This window comes from Engraulis encrasicolus, chromosome 6 (genome assembly GCF_034702125.1).
Source record: "Engraulis encrasicolus isolate BLACKSEA-1 chromosome 6, IST_EnEncr_1.0, whole genome shotgun sequence".
NCBI lineage: Eukaryota > Metazoa > Chordata > Actinopteri > Clupeiformes > Engraulidae > Engraulis > Engraulis encrasicolus.
In genome coordinates, this window is record NC_085862.1 from 21,495,550 (window position 1) to 21,521,630 (window position 26,081).

General features: G+C 41.1%; 1 long non-coding RNA gene and 2 other non-coding genes across 3 annotated transcripts in view; all 3 read left to right on the forward strand.

Annotated features, from left to right (window-relative positions):
- Window positions 1-26,081, forward strand: part of LOC134450259 (uncharacterized) — an 81,777-nt gene that overhangs the window by 38,092 nt on the left and 17,604 nt on the right. The window lies entirely within an intron of this gene.
- trnan-guu (transfer RNA asparagine (anticodon GUU)) lies at window positions 1,433-1,506 on the forward strand. The gene has a single exon. It is a non-coding gene; the product is annotated as a tRNA-Asn (tRNA).
- Window positions 2,290-2,362, forward strand: trnav-cac (transfer RNA valine (anticodon CAC)). Its single transcript has one exon. It is a non-coding gene; the product is annotated as a tRNA-Val (tRNA).

Below are 26,081 nucleotides of genomic sequence, written 5' to 3' on the forward strand. Positions count from 1 at the left end.
GACCCCATGCAAGTTAGACCAATTTGGCCCTTTGTACTGAGAAAGCCATAGAAACAGATTTGAGACTTTTGCATTACAATTATATCTTTGCACTGCCCTCTACTCCACTGCCCCCTTTTTTCATGTGTTCTTTTTTACATGATAAATGTCACTAATTGGCCTGAGGGGTGGTTAAAATATTCATATCTATTGATCTCCAGTTTTTGTCAGTAATCCTACAGGCAGTCATGGCAGTCTGCATGGCATCCGGCTGTTTAAAGGAACAGTCCACCCTTTTTTGATTTTCACATATTTGCACTATTTCCAAGTATTGCACATGAATTAGGAAAGCAGAAGGTCCCAGGCACTCAAAGGTCACCTCTGAGTGCCTGGGACCTTCCGCTTTCCTAATTCTGGATTTCCCAACCCCAAGAGCACCATTTTGGACATTTTTTTCCACACACCTGAGCGCCGGGTTGACTTCTCTCTCTTTATTACACATGAATGTTTGTATAATTTTCTTCTCAGCATTTTCAGTACATAAAATGTATTAGTATTGCAATTATTAGCATAGCTTAGCATAATCACTGAAAATAATTGGTACTATTAACATCAACCCACAAATGATTGGAAGGAATTTTTCTTTGGTACCATAGACTGCCATGGCTACATTTAATATGGCTATACTGTTAAACTTGGCAATTCACAGAGAAAACACAGAACAAATCCTATGTACGGTATTCTTATATTTTACAAGGGCCTAACTAAATTGGAGTAATTTCCTGAAATAAGGTTAACTGCTCCTTTAAGGAGAGGCGAGTTTGTTTATGCAGCGCATTTCAGACACAGTTCCATGTGCGTCATGAAAATAAAAGTATAACAAAACAACATATTAAATACAAGTTGAAGCATGGAAATGCAAGGGAAAAGTAAAAGTAAAATGAAGCCATTCCATGAAAAAAAAAGCTTCAAAACATTACAGGTGCACTGTGTAGTATTTTTAGTTTATTTCCAGAATTCATGCTGCCCATTCACAAATGTAAATTTTTTCCTGAATAATTACCACCACGATCAAATTCTAAGTATTCATTATGAATGGGAAATGTTAAATTTTCACACATCAAAAGGTGGATCTACTCAATTTCTGCTATTTTGAATTTCCAGAAATAGACATGTTTAGCTATCTTTCTGTACTTTAGTCGTATTAATTATTAATTAAATATTCATGAAAAGATCAAATTCGGCAATAGACAGCACCGTTTTAATGAGCTGCATAGTTGCAATAGGCCTACCTAGTCTGGCCAGCACCCTACACAATGCACCTTTTAACAAAATTAATTAAACACCGAAAAACTGGTCTAAACACTGAGATAAACTGACTCATACATGTGCTAAATTCTCACACTCATACTCAAACCTTGTCTGTATCCATTTAGTGGGCAGAGGCTGCATAGTCTCTGTGGCGCAATCGGTTAGCGCGTTCGGCTGTTAACCGAAAGGTTGGTGGTTCGAGCCCACCCAGGGACGTAATACTTTTCGGAGCCACGTCGTCTAAGCTTTCATAAGCCTGTGTATAGTTGTTCATGGCTGAGCTTGAACAAATAAACACCTAAATCTCTCCTGTGAGTGTGTAAGCATATACCAAGCTAGAATTAAAGGTACACTGCAGGAAATGGTCAAAAAGGTATTTCAACTATGCTGCTTATCGAAACTGAGTTGCCTATTGCCAAATTTGAGTTTACGAAGTAATAAACTAATATTTTCTAGTATGGCCCAAGTACAGACATTTTTGCAGCTAAAAATGCCTCTTTCTGGAAATTAAAAAATGGCGGACCATGGAGAAGATCCACCTTTTAATGTATGAAAAGTGCAATTCATAATGATGAATACTTGAAATTTGACGATGGCGGTAAGTATTCATGAAAAAGGTAACAGTAGTGACTGGGTAGCATGAATTCTGGAAATAAACAACTAAAAATCTTGCACAGTGTACCTTTTAAATCTATTTTAATGGCTGCAACCTCGAATATTGCTCAAATAATACTTGCCAAATGGAGCTGTCAAAGTAGAAAAATGGAAGGTTTTATGTGAAATGAGTGAATAGATAAGTGTTGGATTTTGCATATGCCAGACTAGAATACTATGTGATGTGCTACTGCTTGACTTTGCCAAGTAACCAGCAATAACATAAACAGACAGGTCACAACAAATTCACACAAAAAAAATATGAAGCGATATGAAGTCAGAGAAAACAATGCATGTCACATTGTCGTAGTATGGTTGTTGAAAAACATTTGATTCCAGCAGCCAGTTTCCGTAGTGTAGTGGTTATCACGTTCGCCTCACACGCGAAAGGTCCCCGGTTCGAAACCGGGCGGAAACATCCTTTTACATCGTAAATAGTATGATGCATCGGTAATAGTACTATTAGTAAATCTAAGTTCAAGAAACGTAAATATTTTTGAGATGAGATGTAAAGTTAGTCAGTCTTGTAAAAAGTCCCAGTCTCCTGCGTGACAGGGGGGGATGCTCACCACTTATACTATTGAGGAGTGAGTATGGCCCCCAAACTTGTTTTGGGCTACCGTTCTGGGTGATTTCATATCGCTAGGCCAGGGGAACGTTCTCATTTGCTTAGAAAAACATTGCCGTGTGGCTAGTACCTGAGGTGTTCATATTATTGCAGCTACAATTGTAAATTATCATTATGCATGTCAGTGCTGCATGAACAAAGTCATAGGCAACATTTGAAAAGTGTTATCTTCAGGTTAATTGGTTTTCTCACTAAGAAATAAATCTTTATGAATGCAGTCTGCAAATATAGGCTATCAGATGATCTTATGTCATTTAAAAAAATATGACAATGGCAATGAGATCAAGGCAGTCACTTCACACTGCTCCAGGAAAATGTAGGCACTGTATGAGAGAAATGTTCTCCTCTCCTGTCACTGGAAAATAAATATCTGCTGTGTGCGAGTGCGCGTGTTTTGTGCTTGTGTTATCACAAGCACCTCTCAAAATCCCCGAAAACTGGACTGAGAAATATTGGTGGGTAGATTTAAGAAAATATACGTAATCAGGGTGTCCCCAGGTTTGACCATCAAATTTTAGACTTTTTTAGACCTATTTTAGACCAAAAAAAAATTGAAAATGTAGACCAGCATCGCTCCCATTCCCAGTTGCCGCACCGGTATCACGAAAAAATAACAATAATCATAATGGCAAAAATAATAATAGTGGCAAGTATTTAAGAAAAAGTAATAATTGTTTTATATTCCAGCCATATTCCAGCAATTCTGGAGTGAAATTGGTCAGGGGGGGGCGGCATATTTTTTCCAAGACAGAGCTAGGGGGCATATTAGGCAACACACCCAACCTGAAAATACTGTCAACCCATAGTAGGCCCTAATATGCCATGAAGGTATGATATAGAGAACATTATTTCATTGGTACCAGTACCTAGCCTCACAATGAGACATATTTTCATAGTAGCCTATTTAAAGAAATGTGCCCTTTGAAAACAAGATATTTCTTCCATCCATGCAAGTCAACCCTTGCCAAAACATCTGCAAATAAGATGTGTAGGCAAATTGTAAATTACTTTGACAATAGGCCTACAAAAGCCTTGCACATTAAAACATTGTTACTGTTGCTGAGAGTTACTGTATGCTATAAAGCCCTTCAAACTTCAGGTGAGGTTGTTGTGCAACAAATGAGCAGTTAACAGGCACTCACAGTCGCCAAGTCTCCCATCTCTCCCCTAACATGAACAGGGCAAGTTATGACTTAAGTCCAATGATGACTTTATACACAGATATGTTGCTCTCCCTCATAAAGTTAACAGGTTCATAACTTGTTAGCAGTTACGCTAAGCGGAGATTAGCATTTCCAGCGCCGTTTAAAAAAAAAAAAAAAAAGTTTGACAATCACTCTCCCCGTCGATGGAGAAAGTCACAGCCCTGCATGCGCGCACAGTGCAGGCACCTCTCTCAGCCCACCGTTGAGCCCTTATTCAAACTGTAAGCATGTTTCTATGATTCATAAAAAATCTTCCAAGTTGACAACAGATAGATGCGCTGTAATATGATTAGTTTCGCCACGTGTTTCATTGTTTTGGCGAGACATTTGCGCATTGTTAAAATAACATAATGACAGTTATAGTGGTGGTCCGTGATGGTTTGTAAGACGCAGAGAACACCTCTGCCAGAAGTGACGGAGCTCCACCAACCTTTATCGACTCAACCCTTGGATTTCCCGCTGGGCACGGTTTGTGTTGCTGCCTGTCAGTGGAAGTGGAGGTACATTAATCCACACAATTCGGTCTTCCAGGATGACGCAATACATTTGGCACAACGTGCTTTAAATGCCCAATTTTCCACGATGACCCAAATATCCTCAACAACCCTTAGATAGCATACAAACAATCCTCCCCTCACCAGCTGCCTCACGCGCTAACAGAACCGAAATGCACGAGCGTCGCTTGCACTTTTGATGCTCGTTCACATTCACATTGCATTTCGCAGCAGACCGGTTGGGGGAAAAGAGACAAAATAAATTTTAGACCTTTGTTAAAAAATTTCGACCTGGGACGGATATTTTAGACCTTTTTTAGGCCTAAAAAGGGGGATTAAAAAATTAAGACTATTTTTAGACTTTTTAGACCGCGCAGCTACCCTGGTAATGTAATGACAACACTATACTGCATAGCGTTGCCTTGAGGCAACATACCACATTTTAAGTAACTGCCTCTGTAAACGAATATATCTTTTTCTTTTTCAAAAACTACCACCTGACGCATCTCTGTCCAATCAAATGATGAAGTGGGCGTTAACTTTTGTGTGAGGGGAGACAGTCCTTTCTAGATGTCAGGCCGCATGCAACACATGCCACCAATTGGTTTAATTATATTCACTTATTAACATGTTCAGAGTAGAGTAGGGTATCATTTATTGATACTAGGGGGAAATTAAGGTGTCAAGTAGCATACAAACCATGCCAAATTCCCATATTACGGTAGACATTCTCTGGTTGTCAAAGACTGGGTACAGTGGGTGCTTGTACAAACCCCAACTCCGGTGAAGTTGGGACGTTTGGTAAACAGTGAATAAAATCAAAATGCTATCATTTTCAAAACATTCAATCTATTCATTAGATGGAGAATAGTGCAAAGACAGCATATTTAGTGTTAAAACCGAGAAAAAATATTGTTTTGCGGGACATATGTACTCATTTCTAATTTGATAAATGCAACACGTCTCAAATAAGTTGGGACGGGGATCAGTGAAATTTAGTAAACATCCAAATAAGATAAAACAACACAGAAGAACATTTCAAAATTAATTGTACTGACGGACAATATAGGTGTCCAGGTATAAGATCATCACAGAGAGGCTAAGTCACTCAGAATTAAAGATGCAAAGGGAATAATTACCATAGTTATTACTAGTGGTGGGCCATTATCGGCGTTAACGTGCTGTGATAATGTGAGAGTCTTGTCGCGCGATAAAGAAAATGTCGCATGTTAATCTATTCTCAAAATATAGGTTTGGAGTTTGGATATGCACATCACCATAGCGTTTAATTGACAGACGCGTTCAGACTGCGCTCCAGTCGTTTCTCCTCTCCACCTGTTGCTTCAGCAGACCTACTAAATATGAAATGTTTGCATGCTGGAAACATTAATCACTCTGCCGTGGTAGGTGTTGTTTGAGTGCTTTTTCATAAGTGGTAGACTAAAGAGACATTGTTTGAGGTGAAGCACAAAGAGACATTAGGCTATTGTGTGTGAGTAGGCTACCAGCCCGACATAGCCTTCATTTCCTCAAACATTGCATGGAACACATTGCCTAAACAACTTCCAGAAATCTTGTCTGTGCCATAATTGTAAAACATTCCGTGTGATATGCATTTTGAAGATTGTCAAACTGAAACTGTCAATATCTACTCTCGCTGAATGTTTGTGCTGTAATCGCGCACATTTGCGACTCAGTGAGATATTCTCATGTCAAACGGTAGGTAACAATCCCTGCGGTTGTCGCGCTTGATTTTTTTTTTTTTTGCAAACTGAATTCTTTTCGAGCTGTAACTCCTCTGGCATTCTAACTCTGAGAACACCTGGCCGGTTTTGCCTAAATCGCCGTGTGCCAGTGCTGTAGGTTCTAGATAGCCAGTTGGCTGGCTCTGCTGAGGGCTGCTGCGCCTACTGCGCGCAGAGCTCCTCCTTCTCTTAAAGGAGCCGCTGCTCTTTTTTTTACAGTCAGTGGCAGATTCTCTCTCTCTCTCTCTCCATTAGAAATGCTGAATCGTTGAGGTAATTTTGTTTAAATAGTAATGATAAATATAAGTATTTTAAATAATAAATAATTTTGTATAAATGTAATGTTTGATAGATTTATCTGTATTTGCCTCTACAACTTACAGCGCTGTTCATTTTCAAATTTCAGTAGGCCTATCTTGTGCTTCATGCTTGTGCTTGTGCTTGTGCATATGCTTTATAACCAAGTATCAACATGACCATTTTTTGAAGATGAGATGCATTTTGGAAAAAAAAGATGAGCTTTGGTCTAATGCGCGATCTGTCTTAACACATTGAATACCGGCAGTGCTCACGGAATTATGTCGTAGAATACCAGCGTTCTAAGCCCTTTTTTGACGTTTTTTTGTAGACTCACAGCTTATTATGTGATAGGGCCACTGAAATATGTTATGACTCGTTCGAAAGTGGAGACGCTGCCCTCTTAGTAGGTGAAAACTGTGTGTCTCTACGAGCTTTTATTGCCGAGTAAACCCACGCTAAACCGAAGCGGGTATCCATGGAATTCAGCTACAATCGGAGATATTGAGGTTTTTGTGAAGGGTGCGCTTCTTCAGAATGTGACGAGTTTGAAAGGGGATGAGTTGGTTTTAATCACAATTTGGTGCAAGGTTAGCTCTGACACACATCTTCCTGCTCGTCAAGACACACCTCCTGCTCTAAACCACTACGACACCGGCAATCAATGCCCTTCGAAATCCATGTTTTTCACACAGACTGAACACAAGCTCTTTGCACACATGCAGAAGGTCGGACATTTGCTAAAATAGTTCCCGATGACTCCCGAAATAATAGCCCAACATTGACAACAAATGCCAATGATATGATACTTAGATGTAGCCCATCCGATCCATATGTAGCCATCTATGCTAGCTTCTGGCTTTTCACATACAGGAAGACAGTTCAACATGGGGGTGAATAATCAAATAAACTTATCTGGTTGGCGATCAAACTTCCAAATCGGAGCGCATTACTCCAATTACAATTCGGGTGCCATTTTGATCCAAGGATCTGGTAAAGGTCTAGGTAGCAAGCCCAGAAAGTTCAAGATACTCCTGGCACGATATACAATGGTCTCTGTGTTTACCTATTGCGTGAAGTCAGACACAATACACGCTACCGATCGTAGGCTACTAGGGAAACAACAACATAGCACGATTCACGAATACGGCAGCACACCTCCTGCTCTGTCACACTACGACACCAGCAATCGATGCCCTTTGAAATCCCCGTTTTTCACGTGGACTGAACACAAACTCTTTGCACACATGCAGAGGGTGAGACATTTGCTAAAATAGCTCCCGATGACTCCCGAAATAATAGCCCAACATTGACAACAAATCCAAATGATATGATGCTTAGATGTAGCCTAGCCCATCCGATCCGAATCATATGCGGTGGCAGATGGACACTCCCAACTGAGATCGCTCCCGGACGTGTAGTCCCAGGTGTTTCTATCACTCCCGGACGTGTAGTCCCACCCGATTATATTTCACGTATTATCATACACTGCCACATACAAGCAATTTAAGGTTAGGGTTAGAAACAAAAAACTAACATCAAAAAGATAACTAGCTCCGTTATATAGCGGTGGGATCGATAGTCTGGCTAGTGTGGGCGAGCCGACATGGGAGCGTCCTGCGTTGGGAGCGACAATCAGGGAATCATGATATGTAGCCATGCTAGCTTCTGGCTTCTCACATACAGGAAGACACAGAAACTTATCTTTTTGGCGATCAAACGTCCAAATCGGAGCGCATTACTCCAATCACATATCGGGTGCCATTTGGATCCAAGGATCTGGTAAAGGTCTAGCAAGTCCAGAAAGTTCAAGATACTCCAGGCACGATATACAATGGTGTTTACCTATTGCGTGAAGTCAGAGACAACACATGCTACAGTGACCGTACTAGGGAAATCAATGCAGGCAGCGCGATAGGCGACATGGGTTGGCATCCAGACATCTTGGTAAGTTAAATTAAAATATCCAAATCATAACACTCAAACATCATAACAATCAAACAACTTTGGACTGCAAATGTTGTCATTTATGTCCATCACAGAGCTACCAAAATCACATATATTGTCCATTGAAGGGTGTAGATTCAAAATATGATATTTAAATGCAAAAACGTATTTTTACGTTTTGGTATACAACGCATGGGCGTGAAAAACGCATTATTACGTCGTCGGTACTCAATGTGTTAAGAAACCCCAAGGTTTTTTTCGGCATTATTTCGCTAGCGTGCCTATTCTGAATGAGCCATTTTGATATAGATTCATCTAGATTAATCTATATTAATTTCATAATTACAGTGAGATTAATCTAGATTAAAAAATTAATCTATGCCCACCCCTAGTTATTACATACATTTTTGAATTCCCTTTGATTTACCACGATTGAGTGTATATAAGACATATTATTAAAATCATTGTATAGGTTCATGACATCATGAAATATATATTGACTGTAGTCTCACTCTAGCACTCCAGGAATTAGAGCTATTGAAAATTGACCATATTAAGAATGCTTAATGCGTGTAAATGATACAGGGGTGTAACATTCTCCTAACCACCTGAGCTCACTTGAAATAGACCCAGAAGACATGGGAAACTGTCCTTTGCTTACAGAAGTCAGCAGAAGTTGTAGAAGTCCATTCTTTTTGACAATAATAGAACATTGCACATCCTGTGCTACAGTGAAAATGGACCATCCAACTTGCGTTAGTGCTAACTTCAAAAGTCAGCCTCCATGATGGCATGCGGGTGCAGTAGTGCATTGGTTAAGATGTTCTCACTCATCTGTACAGTTAAATACAGTGCTGAATGGTATAAATGGGTTTTAAACAGCATGAAAAGCCACTCAAACATTATACTTTGAAGGGAGATCTTCGATTACTGCCACATAGTAAGGTCAAATTGCTTTCTATACTATGTTTTAACAGTTTGGCTCCATCATAAGGACCAGCAGGTGATAAAATGGTGGGCTTTTGGTCAAGACCTGTCACACTGTAAGCACTACAGAAAGGAAAACATTGCAAAACATGACAAGGAATACACCCACCATTTAAGCTGGTGAAATCATGTCCAAGATAGGAATTAACACTGTTTTTTATATAAAATCATCTAATCGGTTAATGTATTTAACTGTTAAGTGTTGTCTTTTGTTTTGTTTTTAGTCTTCCTCGACATTTGCTGCCTTTTATTGTCCCCGTCCCAACTCTTTTGAGACGTGTTGCATTTATCAAATTAGAGATGAGTACATATGTCCCCCAAAACATTTTTTTTTCTCGGTTTTAACACTTAATATGTTGTCTTTTCACTATTCTCTATCTAATGAATAGATTGAATGTTTTGAAAATGATAGCATTTTGATTTTATTCACTGTTTACCAAACGTCCCAACTTCACCGGAGTTGGGGATTGTAGTTGTCCAAAATAGAGTCCACTCTGCTAAGTGTCTTCTTGTCAGCTGTGGTTGTGAGGGCCTCCAGTTCTGTGCCTACAACAGACTCTGCTTTCCTTATCAGCCTGTCAAGGCGTCCAGCATCTCTCTACCACCCGAGCATGGCACTGCATAGGAGAGCACACTGGCCATGACAGACTGGTAAAACATCTGCAGGAGTCTGTTGCAGACATTGAAGGAGCTCAACTTCCTCAGAAAGTAGAGTCTGCTCTGTCCTTTCTTGTACAGTGCTTGTGAGTTAGCAGACCAGGCTTGAGGTTTTCCACTGTGTGGGCACCTTACCCACATGCAGACTCTTATTGAAGATATGTTGCAGTGGCTCAGCTAGCTTTTCTGCACACGTCTTACGTAGTCTGGCGCTGACCCCATCCGGTCCGTTGGCCTTTGGCTTGAGCCGGTGTCCTGTCTATATGAGCGACCCATCGAGATGTGATTCTCTTCGCTACTGAGCATGCGCACGCATGCGCACACCCTCGCGGTGGTTTTCGCGGGTGATTGCCCATCGAATTGTGAGACCGCAAGTTACGATAGGATCCCCTGAGACTGTCAACTTGTCTTTAGTGACTCAAACTGTAGCCTAGTTCTATGTCCTCCTGAGGTTACCACCAGTCATCATAGTCTAGTTAGCCTATAGCTTGTCCACCGACTGTCATGGACTGAAAGTTATGATATATCCCCTGGGAAAACGGGAAATAGCGTGGGTCATCCAGCAGATCATTGGAAAATCTGCGAAATAGCGTGGCCTCGAACATTTGCTACTTTGTTGCCTAACCGTAATCGCTCACACACTCAGCCTCGAACATTGTAACATCGATCAGAAAAGACTATTTATGTAGAGGAGGCGTTCTCATTGTTTAAATGGAAAAAATCGCCACCTCTGATTGAGCTGTCAAAATGCTCCCTCCACCCTTTTCACTCAAGAATTTGAATCGACCGCATTGTAAAATGCCTGAACATGGTAATAAGAAATGCACTGGTGGGGATGTTATGAAAATATGATTCCGGTCATTAAAAGACAGACATCTGCCAAAACAAAGCCACAATACGCTATCTGCTATCTGGGAATATATAAACGACGCTTGTTTATCCCCATAGCACATGATTTCATGTGGCAATTTGCCTTGCGAGCCCACGTCGCATTGAAACCAAACCAACAGCAAATTACTGCATTAAAAAACCCAGGCCCTGATCCCAAACACTTTCTCCAGTATTTGCGCAAACTCAACTCTCTTTCATAGGCCTATGGTACTCAAACGAGAGGCTCACGTTTTTTTAGTGGTCAGCAGCCGCACGTTCTTATTAAACTCCACACGAACGATTGCACACCACTGTCCGTAAAATAAACAAAGTTATGGTTATTAAAACAGTCCTACGCGGACCGATTGAAACGCCTTCCGCGGAAAATCAAGGTCGCTCATTTAGATGAGGCATCGCAAATCGATAGAACACCACTATCGAATAGGGCGACCGGTCGCTCATCTTGACGAGGCAACACATCTCGACAGAACACCGTCTCAGGGGCCAGCTATACGGGAACGATTTTCTATGCCAGTGACAACGTTCCCCTGGGTTAACCATATGAAACCCACCAGAAACGTGGCACAAAACGAGTTTTTTGAATAATGGGTTCCAGAGTGTGAAAATCGAGTAACGCAGGCGTTTGCGTTGCCATTGTTACAGGCGAAACGGATTTGTTTACATCTGCGTCACAGCCACATGGCCAAAAACAGTGAGGTATCTTCACAATGACCACTAGCTTTGCGCACAACATTAATTCCATGCACAATGGCATCATCAGACAACTGTTTGTGTGGACTGTGGAGACTTCCATTTCTACCACGGTCAATATTTTACGTTTCAAACTGCCCAGTGTGGGTCACTCGTGTTCAAAATCTTAAAAAAAAAAAAAAAACACGAAGCAAAGCTTCATATTACCTTTTAACTGCGCACCCAAACAGTTATTAGCAATGCATATTATGTATATGTCACTAGTTGAAACAGGCGTAATGGGCAGAAAGAGAAGCGGTGAGCGCGCAGCAGCCTCCAGAGGAGGGAGAAATACCTGCCCGGTATTGGTATTCAACACCTTAGTTTAAACTTCTCAAATAAAAAAAAAAGCAGCATAAAGCGTACACAATCAACAGATGCCTAAATGGCAATGATTCGCTACTCTAGTCACTCCACAAGCTACACAAGGTGCCACATGCGCAAAGCTGGTAGCCTATTTTCCCACGTAGCACTCACTTCAGCATAATGAAAAATAACTATGCGATGCTGGTTTTGAAAATAAGTCGGCTAGCAGCAAATGCTAGTACACATGTTGGGATAAGAAGTTCCTTTAGTAACTTGACATGATCCTCCTGCATACAAAACATCATACTTAACTAATGAAAGGAGTAAAGACATCAGACTTACAACTTCGTGAGGGCCAACCAGTTATGTAGACTGTAAACTCCCTTCCTCTGGAGGCTGCTGCGCGCTCACCGCTTCTCTTTCTGCCCATTACGCCTGTTTCAACTAGTGACATATACATAATATGCATTGCTGATAACTGTTTGGGTGCGCAGTTAAAAGATAATATGAAGCTTTGCTTCGTGTTTGTCAGGTTTTTTTTTTTTTTAAGATTTTGAACACGAGTGACCCACACTGGGCAGTTTGAAACGTAAAATATTGACCGTGGTAGAAATGAAAGTCTCCACAGTCCACACAAACAGTTGTCTGATGATGCCATTGTGCATGGAATTAATGTTGTGCGCAAAGCTAGTGGTCATTGTGAAGATAGGCTACCTCACTGTTTTTGGCCATGTGGCTGTGACGCAGATGTAAACAAATCCGTTTCGCCTGTAACAATGGCAACGCAAAGGCCTGCGTTACTCGATTTTCGCACTCTGGAACCCATTATTCAAAAAACTCTTTTAGTGCCACGTTTCTGGTGGGTTTCATATGGTTAACCCAGGGGAACGTTGTCACTGGCATAGAAAATCGTTCCCGTATAGCTGGCCCCTTAATTGCAACTCGGATAAAAAAAAAACCCGCGTTGCGGTGTCATCTGGCCGAGGCTTCAGTGTGCTCCTGACTTGTCCTGTCGTAATGGTGGGGGGTGGCTGCTCCGTTTGCAGTGGGGGAGGGGTGGGTTGCAAGTCTGCGGGGGAAGTCCAGTGTGAATGCTGGAGGGTGTGGGGGGATGGGTGAGGTGCAGGGGACTTCAGAGGAGGTGGGAGAAGGAGGGAGGTCCAGTGTGAATGCTGGGGGGAGAGGGGAGATGGGTGAAGTGTGGGGGACTTCAGAGGAGGCAGGAGATGTTTAAATTCAGTACCTTAATACCAAAAAAATATGTACATGGGTAGATGACGGATAGGCAGCAAAAAACATTTTTTTCACAAAACATTGTTTATGAGGGAAAAAAGTATATGTCTACGTAGTGCAGCAATTAATCTTTCAAAAAATCCAAGTGGTCACAATGTTGGTCTATTCATTGATTATTTATTTACGTTGATAAAGCAATTTGCTGAAAATATGTCCTTTGGTGTGACGTTAAGAAATAAATATATTAAGTAATGTAGAAATGGCTTGATGGAGTTTTATGAACATTGTTACACTCTTCATATTTATTGCAATTTTTTAAAGTCTTAATTTAATGAGAAATTATCATTTAAGTATTTTTTTTCCAATTAGATGTGAGATTATTAGAAACCTTCGAGGAAAAACAGGGATATCTTTCTTTTAAATGTTCAAAATTGTACGAATTTATACTAACTTTTCAGAGACGATAATTTGTTCTTCCCTAATGCAATATTCAGTGTTTATCAAACATATTGTTTAGCTCAAACAAATATTTGAGCGTTTAAAACATGTCACACCGTAGGACATTCATGTCACGCTAAAGGACAGAAATGCAAAACTGAGCCAGAAACAAATATATCAACATGATTATTTTGTCTTTTGATCATAATATAATGTTGTAGTCAATATGGACCTACACTTTACACTTATAAGTCTTTGAATCGTCGATTATCAGCCTATCGTAACTCTTAATGACAGCCATGCGGTCATTGAATGTAACCTGCAGAGCTCATAAGACTCATACTGAAGGGTGACCTTGGCATGACCATCACACTTTTGTAGGTATGCTATGACTGTCACACCATTGAACCTGTAATGTGTAGTGGCCAGTGCCTGTTTGGTATCTCAAGCTGGACAGCACATTTATGCTGTATATTGAGCTCTCCAAAGCATACTTTATTCATCTATACTCCTCTATATACTCTCTCACTGATCTTTCCTTCACTGTTACCGTTATATTTTATGGTTTCAAAGCACCAATGACATTTTATATCATTTGACAGTATCTAAAATCAACAGCAAATATTCATCAACAATGCATCAACGTATAAATTCCAAAGGCCAATAAAGGAATAAGTAATTTGAATACACAATATTTATCTAGTCAAACAACAAAACAAAAAATATGTACTACCAGTTGTTTTAAAAGCTATTTCTCAAATATCTAGTCCATTGGTGTGACCTGTTTGTCCTTTGGTGTGATACTCCAAAGTGTCACACCATAGGACTTTTACCATCACACCATAGGACTTTTGAGCTTTTGAGTTCATTTAAAGCCATGTCGTTGCCAACTGAAATACAATTTCACCTAGTAAGATGCATTTTCATACATCTACATAAGAAAAAAATATGAAAAATATACACTATTGTCAAAATGTATTTTATGGCTGTCACACCAAAGGACTACAAAACTAATACATCTTGTGGTAGCAGAACATAATTGATTGACTGAAGAACTCTGAGAGAAAAATCTAAAATCCACCCTTGCCATTGGCTTCTTAAGGGTCTAAAGTCACAATGTATGTACCGCTGGAGCTTCAACATAATAATTATCCACAGAATTAACCAAAAAAATGATGTCACACCACAGGACATTATTTTCTGCGACAAAGTTTCATAAGTCCATACGGTCTCAGAAAAACAGGAAAAAAATTAAGCATTGCCACTTGCTAAAATAGACACCTTGAAAAACATGCCAGGGTTGTTTAGACAAATGACTGAGCTTTGATTATTTATTTAAAAATGTTTTAATATGCAGAACCAGGCTTGCCTCAGTCACACCATAGGACAAATGTGACATTTGACTCAAAATTAAGTATACTTATTTAAGTTCTGGATTTATTACACATTACTTTTTTACAACAACGACATTAGTTTAATCATTTAAAGCATTGACAATTTTGAAAGCATGAATTTACTTAATTTTAAGAGCCTGCGACAGCAAAATTTACACGTCACGTCATCTACCCACATGTGCATGAATATTCAGGGAATCTTCTTGGATTGTTTAAATGCGTACCATGATTTTATTTATATATTAAAACTATTCTCATTTGTTGCCTCAAGGCAACACTATGCCGTCAGGCCAGTTTTTTTTCACCCATTGTAATGCCTTTGCATCTGTATGTATGGTGTTTGTATGCATAAATGATCAATGTTTTTACTTAACCATCTTAAGATATTTATACAGTGCCATATTAATACACATGAATGCATTCAACAAATTAGAATACATGGGGTAAGGTTGCAAAATGACCCAGGCTGGATTGGAGCCTGGGTTTCCTTGGGCAATCAACCCTACCTACGGGCACTAACACTGTGCACCAGAACACCCTTTGCAGTACTAATGTTCCAAAATTAGTGCATAATGCATTCTTGCAGTTTTCTTTCATAATGTTCTTGCACCCCAAAAATAAGGTGAAAAAATCTTCCCATAATTGAAAATTCATGCAGTAGATGGTAAAGATTAAGTTACTTTACATTGAAAATGTCATCAACTGTTTGCTCCACACACACCCTGGACATTTAGACTACTCTTAGCCACAAGTAGCGATTGGTCTCAATAAACAAACTAAAATCTAAAACCAAAAAATGAAAGGCCAAGATTTCTAACACAAGGTGGCATTAAATGTGTTAACAGTCTGCTCTGTGGAATTTTGCCTCACGATTTTAACCTGGAAAGCTTAACTGCTTTAAGCCAGAAGAGCAACTTTGGTCTCAATAAACATGTGATCACTACAACTCTCGCTCCAGTTGAAACTCTGGCATGTGAGTCCTTTGTCATGTGAGGCTGGGTGGGGCCTCACCAACCACTTTCAATGATCATTCAAAGATAAACTTAGAGCTTTTCAGCTTCAAACAAGTTCAGCTGTTAACAGCTACTTTACTAAATACTGACAAAGATCAGCTTTATGAATGATAGTCTAGATTGAAACACAACAAAAGAATTTCCTCTCCCCGTCAGGGAATCGAACCCCGGTCTCCCGCGTGACAGGCGGGGATACTCACCACTATACTAACGAGGAGTGAATGCCTCATGTGACCATTGGTGAGCTTGGGCGGGGGGGGGGTGGGGGGTGGAAGCTAAGTGCAATGGCTAATGCTGATGTCTCTCGTGCAGAGAGACGATGAGAAGTGGATAAGACACTTCTAGCTAACACTGGCGCTGCGCACAGTACAATATCCATTGTATTCCTTGGAAAAAGATAGGGTATCACAAGTTGCCCGCTGTGTTGCCACACACACACACACACACACACACACACACACACACACACACACACACACACACACACACACACACACACACACACACAGAAAAATGTGATTGTCTTGTATTGCTGTATTGGAGAAAAGATTTTTAAAAAAATAGTGCAGTTCAGTAAAGAATCCTAGTGCAGTGTGTAGATCCCAAGTGTAGAAAAGGAGAAGGATGAGAGTTCTGGAAGAAGCACGGAAGGCAGGCAGATAAAGTGTGCAGATGTGGGGGTTTGTTTATGCAGTCCAGTCACTATCGCTCTCTGTGTCTCCTTCTGTGTGATGTTGAATAGCTGGATGGCCCTGGGTACAAAGGACCTCCGTAGCCTGTCTGTCTTGCAGGTGCACAGTCAGTAACTGAACAGGCTTCTCTGGTTGTCAAAGACTGGGTACAGGAGGTGCTTGTAGTTGTCCAATATAGAGTCCAATCTGCTCAGAATCCTCTTCTCAGTTGTGGTAGTGAGAGCCTCCAGTTTTGTGCCTACAACAGACTCAGCTTTCCTCACTAGCCTGTCAAGGCGTCCAGCATCTAGACCAGGAGCCCAGGGGGGTCAGCCTAGTTGGGAAGGTTACCAATTTTTATGGGTACTATGATGTCTGGTATGGTCCCCAGATAGAGAAACAGCACGTCTGCCGGGTTCCCTCTGGTGGGTGTGGCCAGGGGGGCTGTAAAACTGGCACCCCAAAAATGGGCTAGATCAGTTGGTGAGGTTACCACTTGAAACCTGTTGTAAATTGTTCATCATAGTCCCCTGATAGAGAAATGACCACTGCCAGACATTTTTAGTGGTGGGTTACCCCCGGCAGACGCCCCCGTATGATGACACCCCCAAAAATGGGCTAGATCAGTTGGTGAGGTTACCACTTGGAACCTGTTGTAAATTGTTTGAGATGGTCCCCTGATTGAGGAATGGCCACTGCCAGACGTTTTTGATGGTGGGCGGGGCTTGCCAGACATCATTAATTGGGGGGTAAAAAATGGGCTAGATCAGCTGGTGAGGTTACCTCTTGAAACCTATCATGAATTGTTCATCATATTCCCCTGATAGAGAAATGACCATTGGCAGACATTTTCAGTGGTGGGGGACCCCCGCCAGACGCCCCAATATGATGACACCCCCCAATATAGGCAAGGTCATTCACATTCACACAAGGTTTGAACCAGACATGGTACAAAAGACAAACGGCACACCATTTTTTTTTATAATTCCAACGTGGGGAATTGATTGGAATGGTCAACATGTTCATAGAAACTTGTTGTGGGTACTTTTTTTTGTACAAAAATGACTTTTCTTTAACAAATATTACAAATCCGGGCAGGAACCAGTGTGTAGGCTTTCAAAATCAATGCAAAGATGACGTGTTTCTGACTTAAAAGTGCATTTTGTAGGATGGTGGCCAGAATATTTAATTAATGTTTACAAAATAACAAAGTAATATTTACTATTATGACCAAAGTACAATAGGGTTTTGCAGCTAAAGATGTTGAGGAGATCCCCCTTTACATGTATGAAAAGTGTAATTTCCCCAATCATAATGAATACTTAGAATTTGATGGTGGTGGTAAATATTCAGAAAAGGTAGGCTAATATTTGTGAATGGGCAGTATGAATTCTGGGAAATAAACAAATATATTACACAATGCACCTATAAGCAATTCAGGGACCAATTACGCTGTATGTTAACAGCAATTTGAAATTCTCACTTTCCAGCAGTTCTGAAGATTTAGAAGCAAAATACTTAAAGGGGTATGCCACTATTTTTGGGCTGAATACAGTTAAAATCGTTGCCCTGGGTTTATAAAGGTGGTAAAGTGCCTTATTTTTCATGTTAGGCGTTGTCTTGTTTTAAGGAGCGAGTAAGTATCTTAAGCTGGTGAGACTCAATGGATCACACATGCTACTGTGATCCATTGACTTTCACTAGCTTAGCGATATACTCCCTCTTTTAACTTGTCTTAAAGCAAGACAACGCCTAACATGAAAAATAAGACACTTTACCACCTTTATAAACCCTGGCAAACGATTGTAACTGGCCCCAAATTAGTGGCATACCCCTTTAACATAGGCACATGAGGACCAACATTAACAGACAGGACAGGACCAGTAACAGTATACAAGTACTAAGAAATACTTGTTGTTCCAGTTATCAAGTCACAACATTTGGAAGCAGCAGGGTGTGTTGCATATTGCAGGTGCCCAGGTAGTTGTTGTGAGTATTGCAGTCACATGCGTATGAACGGCCATCTGGGTACTATGCTCGTGAATGTGTGTTAAGCCCCTTTTGGGGCCCTTTTTTTAATGTCTCATTAACTTACATGCTACATCGCCTAGCCTAAATGAACACAGTCCATGCTTCAGCCACGGCTATTTGGCTATATTATTTGAATAGCCGGCAACACAACACATTTTCGGCATGTTGAGCATGAACAACGCTAGTCTACAGGTCAATTGACTTGCATTGGCTTTCCCCCCAATGTTTTCAACCAAAAAGGGGTGTAATGCACATGACAAAAGTCACGCCATTTATGCGTATGTTTGTGTGTGTTTGAGTGCGTGCACACAGTCTTTTCCTTGGGGGCAGCGGCAACAGGAAGACATGGTGTTAAGAAGACTGCATGCATGTCCTGTTTTGCCTTGTTCTCTAGCTTATCAAATAAAGGTGTTAAGGAGTGGCTTAATGGATGGCACCTGACTCTGCAGTCAAGCTGCCTTTAAAAGCTGAAGGAACTGACGGTTCTTCATAGATGTTCTATTTGAACCTGTGGCTGCTGCTGCACCAGCCAGGGTTTTTGTATTTACTAGGCATTATGATTTGGACTTTGTTTAATATTACGTTTGTTAACGTCTTATCCTGGTGTACTTTAACAAAACCCCACAGGTTGGGTAACTTTTAAAAGATGTGTGTTGTCCTTCAAGGTTAAGATTTGGTTCTGTTCTTAACCCCATAGAGCATGTTCACGTGGGGGCATAATAATGGTGTGTTGTATGTTACAGGGCCCAGGCAGTCCTTGTGAATACTGCAGGTAAAGATGCAGTCACTGTGCACACCAATTCCATAGGTAGGCTATAGGTGTGTGTCTATCTGTGCAAACATGTAAAAAAGGCATCAAGAAAGTTGTTTTAGTGGGGGTCATCTGTGTTCTAGGGCCAATCCCAATCCTTGCAAGTATTTCTCCTCCCATCCATCATGAACATTGTGCTCAGCTAGTGCCACTCATTCGAGTTGTCTCATAATGTGCTCTGTGCAAGTAGGTTTGCTGTGCCCCCTACCACAGTCCACAGCATGGAGGGGATGCTAGGAGACATGCCAGTACACCAAGGGACATGGATGAGGCCATAGGAGAGTTTGCCATCCAGCAGCGGAATACAACAGCAGTGTAGAAATGGGATTGGCCCTAGGACACAGATGACCCCCACTAAAACAACTTTCTTGATGTCTTTGCACTGTTTGCTATATGAACAAGAAGAGGTCCTGGGAGGGTGAATGAATGTATTATTGGATGTCTGACACTTCATGATGCATTATGGTTGGTAGTAATTTAACAGGATAGGGAGGATTTCTTGGTCAGTGTCAAATGTTCAGTTGTTTTTTATTTGTTCACTTAATTATTTCTCAATACGTATATACTGTTACAAGCCCTGTCTTCCACTTCAATGTCTGTCTGTTAATGTCAGTCCTGTGTATGCCTATGTCGAGTATTTTGATTCTAAATCTTCAGAACTGCTGGAAAGTGGGAATTTCACATTGCTGTTTCTTAGTAGAATTCACAGGCCTTCAATGTCAGCGTAATTTCTCCATGCATTACTTAAAGGTGCACCAGGGTAATATTTTTAGTTGTTTATTTCCCAGAATTCATACCGCCCATTCAAAATAATACCTTTTTTATGAATACTTACCAACATTAAATTCTAAGTATTCATTATGACTAGGAAAATTGCACTTTCCATTGTTCTCCATTGTCTGCCATTTTGAAAGAGACATTTAAGCAGCAAAACGTACTGTACTTTGTTCATAATGATACATATTGGTTTATTATTTTGTAAATATTAATGAAATATTCTGGCCACCATTCTACACAATGCACTTTTAAGTCAGAAACATCTTTGCATTGATTTTGAAAGCCTACAAACTGGTTCCTGTCCGGATTTGTAATATTTGTTAAATTAAAGTCATATTTGTCCTGAAAAGTACCCACAAGTTTCTATGAACATGTTGACCCTTCCAATCAATTCCCCACGTTGGAATTATCAAAAAAAAAGTGGTGTGTCGTTTGTCTTTTGTACCATGCCTGGTTCAAACCTTATGTGATATATATTGGGGGGTCATCATATTGGGGCGTCTGGCGGGGGTCCCCCACCACTGAAAATGTCTGCCAGTGGTCATTTCTCTATCAGGGGAATATGATGAATAATTCATGATAGGTTTCAAGAGGTAACCTCACCAGCTGATCTAGCCCATTTTTTTACCCCCCAATTAATGATGTCTGGCAAGCCCCGCCCACCATCAAAAACGTCTGGCAGTGGCCATTCCTCAATCAGGGGACCATCTCAAACAATTTACAACAGGTTCCAAGTGGTAACCTCACCAACTGATCTAGCCCATTTTTGGGAGTGTCATCATACGGGGGCGTCTGCCGGGGGTAACCCACCACTAAAAATGTCTGGCAGTGGTCATTTCTCTATCAGGGGACTATGATGAACAATTTACAACAGGTTCCAAGTGGTAACCTCACCAACTGATCTAGCCCATTTTTGGGGTGCCAGTTTTACAGCCCCCCTGGCCACACCCACCAGAGGGAACCCGGCAGACGTGCTGTTCCTCTATCTGGGGACCATACCAGACATCATAGTACCCATAAAAATTGGTAACCTTCCCAACTAGGCTGACCCCCCTGGGCTCCTGGTCTATTCTCTCTTCCTAATTCTACCACTCCAGCATGCCACAGCATAGGAGAGCACACTGGCCATGACAGACTGGTAAAACATCTGCAGAAGTCTGCTGCAGACATTGAAGGATCTCAGCTCCTTCAGAAAGAAGAGTCTACTCTGTCCTTTCTCTACATAATCTGTGAGTTAGCAGACCAGTCTAAGGCCCTATGATCTCCACGATACGGAATTCACGGACAGAATCGCGGAAATTAGACATGAACACAGAATTTGGTTATAATCACGGAATTGCACGGAATTTGCCAATTTTTTGTAATCTCATTAATAATAAAACACTACCACCAGCGTTTCCTGGTCTAAAACTCAATATCTCCGTAAAATCAGTGAATGATTCCATCCATGCCATTTCAACTGTCTGCTCATCTGGGTTTATTGTCTCGAGACTCGCTCTATCTGTACTTGATTCTACGATTCGGCTGCGCTTTTAAGTCAATGGATTTTATTTGCCAATTCCACTAACTATTAACTGCATCCACTGATGTTTTGAACATTAGCACACATTTATCTTTCATATAATACAGAAAGTGTAGACATGGCATTATTTCCCTCAGCAAGAATTAATATTTGATACTGGTTTTGGGCGTTTTCATGCCGTCCTGTTTTCCAAATGTCAGATTCAGTCTTCATATTAGCACGTAAAAAAACTTGTTTTACCCAAGACGATTGCAAATGTTGATTCACAGTAATCATCACAATATGACAAAACTGTCAGAAAGACCACTGTCCTTTCCATTATACATGAAATTTGCCATTTTGTGTGTGTCAACGAAAACTGTGTTAACCGTGTCACGGTCTGAAACCCCCTCCATAAATCAGTAATGGTTTGGTCCTAGGCCATACGAATAACGTCACGTGATGTCATAACCTCTTTGGCAGGATATGGGAAGACTTTTTGGTAAGTTTTGAGCTCCATCCTTCCATAATTTAATCCATTCTTTTTCATGTTCTCATAGCGGGAAAATTGCCTGTCAACTGTGTTATCAACATATTCATAAGAATCTGAATTAGAAATCACATGTAGAAAAACACAGATAAAGCATACAAATACATGAATTTATTAAGGTGTTGTGGTGGAACTCCCGAGGTCCTCTGTTAGCACAACACCATAAAAATGGCTGAAATGTCAAGCCGTGTTACCGTCAATGGTATTAAAATTAGCTATGACAGTCAGGGTTGCCAGATGAGGCTGATGATTTCCAGCCCAAAAACTGTTCAAAACCCGCATAGAAGCACAAAATCCCGCCCAATTCTATTGATTTCTATGGCAAAAAGTGGGTGGGTTTTTCTGATAAATGCCATTCATACCCGCACACGGCCATCCTAAGCAGCCCAATTGGGCGGGAACCAGCCCAATCTGTCAACACTGATGACAGTTGAGGAGGAGTATGTTTTTGCCAATTTATCTCCATATTGACAGACAAACAAACAAAATGAGATGGGTTTGTCTGCTCTGTTTTTTTCTCCTAAAAAAAGTGCCGACTTGTTCCCCCGCACTGTTGACCGTAACACAGTTGAGTAACACAGTTGACTGTTTTGAAAGTGTTTTTGAGCTATTGATCCCTTATGTGTGGGAAAAATCCTATGAACAGACATTAGGGATTATCTCTGGAGAAAGAAGTCTTGTGTAAGGAGGGTGACAAAATTCAAATCAGACGTTACAGGGATTTATAATCAAAAATGTGTCAGTCTGTATCACAGTGAATCATAAAATCCTACTTCTGAAGCTCAACAATCACATTTTCTATATCAGTTGCACAGATTAATGATAACATTATTGCTTAGGGACATGAGCACTTTCAAACGTATGTTGTTTCAACTCTAGTAATTTTATATATGTTTGAAATGACATAGTATTTGTCCATAACACTGTTGACAAAATAATCAAGCAAATGTTCGCTTTCATTAGAGTATTTATCAAATGATTTAAGATTAAGCTTGGCAATTTGTTTGTTTGGAAACTTAAATATATACACTATGTAAACATCTAGGTCATTTAGTTGGAAAAAAAAATACTGATAATTGACATTTTGCTTTTGCCAAAAGCGTAGGCGAATCGTAGAATCACTCATAGGCTAACAGATAATCTTATGTCATTTAGAAAATAGCCTACTGAAGGGTGTCAATTAGGGCTGGGTTTAAAAGATCGAATCGTGATCCAATATCGATTCACGTTCGAAAAGGGGAATATCGATTCACAACTTTTCGGATCGATCTTTTGCAGATCATTATAGGCGCTTTTTTCTCAACCACATCCTGTAGCTCTCTTCCACAGTTACCCACTTATTTCTCACATACCAAGGTATTTCATGTTTGTGTGGGCATCAAAGGCTGAGATATTTAGGATTTTACAACCGGTCTTCTAGGCATAAATGGGTAAAGTGACAGGTCAGCAATACAAAAGATCGATATTGAATCGAATCGTGGATCGAATCGGATCGTAGCCTTCTGGATCGGAATCGAATCGATCCAGGAAATTTGGATCGATTCCCAGCCCTAGTGTCAATGAGAGGAAGGCAGGCACCTCACCCCACGGTGCTCCAGGAAAATGCAGGCTCTGTATGAGAGAAATGTTCTCCCATCTTGTCACTGGAAACTAAATAGGCTATCTGCTTTGGGTGTGAGTGCGTGTGTTTTGTGTTTACAAAGGCCTTCTAATTTTCTGTTTTTTTTTTTGGGGGGGGGCGGGGGGGGTTGTCGTGACATGTCTGCCCTTTATTGGGAGGAATTTGGGAAAACTGGCCCTCGAGGACTTTTAATTGAGTACCCCTGCCATAGAGAATTTTTGACCAGTTAAACATGACCCATTATAAATGTATTGTCAGCAGAATGACAGTGACCTAATATATTACTAATGGCTGTGTGTAATGTCATAGAAGTAGGCTACTATGGTAGTAAAATGTTTTCAATGACTATAAATGTGATGATACACAGAGTAACTCTTTGAGAAACGTACCTGGGCAAAGATACTACAACATGTTGCTAAGACTGTTCATTACATTTTTTTTTTTAATCGAGAGACTTGCATTAGCAATCTTCCTCAGTAGTCACGTCTTCCTCGGTTAAGCTGAACAAATCCTTCCCATTTCTGCGGACGTCTGGTGAAAGGAGAGTGGCAGAGATGGCTGGCTGCTGTTCCAAAAAAACGTTTGACCATGGCCAGTGCACTGTTCCACCAGGTCACGTCTTGAGTTAAGCTGGGCTTACACTGTGCGACTTTTGCCCCGATTTTGACCTGATTTGGCACTCGCACGACTTTTTGAGAGTCTGGCCGACTTCTTGCTCAATCGCAGGTCAATCGTGAGTCTCGCATCGTGCAGTTTACATGGGGTAACGACAAGCGATTTCACCTCACGATCGTGCAATCGCAGGGTCGCAAGAAAATCAAAACAGTTTGAAATTCTGGTCGTGGCTCGTGCGTAAATCGCACAGTTAAAGCAGTGCTACGACCTGATTTGACACTTCACATGCACAAATGAATAGGGCCGTGCGATTCGCTGTTGAGCGCGACCTCATCTCCACCTCAGGTGCGCATGTTCCCTCCTCTGCAGACCGGGGAAACATGCCTGTCGCGTCGTACGGTGGAAGCATTTCGCTCGCATCCGACTGTCGGCTCGTGTAGTGTGAGGACGTGAGTCGTGAGCGGTGAACTTTTAAACAGTGAAATTCCATCGTGCAGTGTGAGCAGCAGCTTAAGACCCACGAGTGAAAATATCGCACAGTGTATGCCCGGCTTTAGCTTGTTGAAGCATCTTCTGCTTGTCTTTTAAGATGTGGGTTGCCGTCGTGCTCCGGTGAAAGAACGTGGCTATACACCTCACTCGAGCGAGCAGACGCGACACTGCAGGGATTTTCAGGCCCGCTTATGATGCCAAGTTCGGGGTGAGTGCAAAGCACCCAACGTGCATCAGCTGCTGTAGTTCCACTGCTCGTACCATGTTGGCAGAGTTGTCGGTGACAACTGCTGGGGTCTTGCTGCTTAACCCCCACTCCTCTATGGCCTTTGACAGCATACCTGTGAGGTTTGCAGCGGTGTGGCTGGTAAGGACCTCAGTTGTCTGCAACACACGGGATACGAGAAACCACTCGGTGTCAATGTAGTGGCACGTCACTGTCAGGTACGACTGCGTTGACAGTGATGTCCATGTGTCACATGTAATGGCAACCATGTTAGCTGATTGGTTTTTCATTCGAATGGCCTCCTTCAGAGACTTGTACATAGTAGGCATCAATTTTTTAGCAAGCTAGGGCATTACGTTGTGGGGTTCCAGTACCTTGATGAGGTGCCTGAATCCGTCGTTCTCCACAACAGACATTATCTGTACGGACGTAAATCCATGCATGAGTTTTGCAATGACCTCTGTGATCTGTATAGCCCGCGGAGACTGTGACGGTATAGCCAGCAGGTCCTTAAATTGTCTCTGTGCTGCTCCGGGCGGCTTGTCGCATTGCAGCATGGTACCGTGTAAGGTGATTCCTCAAGTTCGTAGTAACAACAATAGCTGAGCTTGGCCAGGCATATTAGGCAAACAACCTTAGGTTTGTCTTCCACTCCGTCATTTGTTAAAAAATATAAGTGTTTCCAGATGTCTGACATTATCTGAGCTGCTGGCTTGCCGGGCGGCGTTTTTCGTGCCTGATATAGGGCCCTATGAAATCCGTTTTAATTTTTCTCAAATTATTTTTTCTGAAATTCCGTTTTTTCTGATTTATTTTTTACCAAATCGGATTTATCCCTTATTTTCCCCTTTCAACCATGTTTGACAAGACGGCCGTTT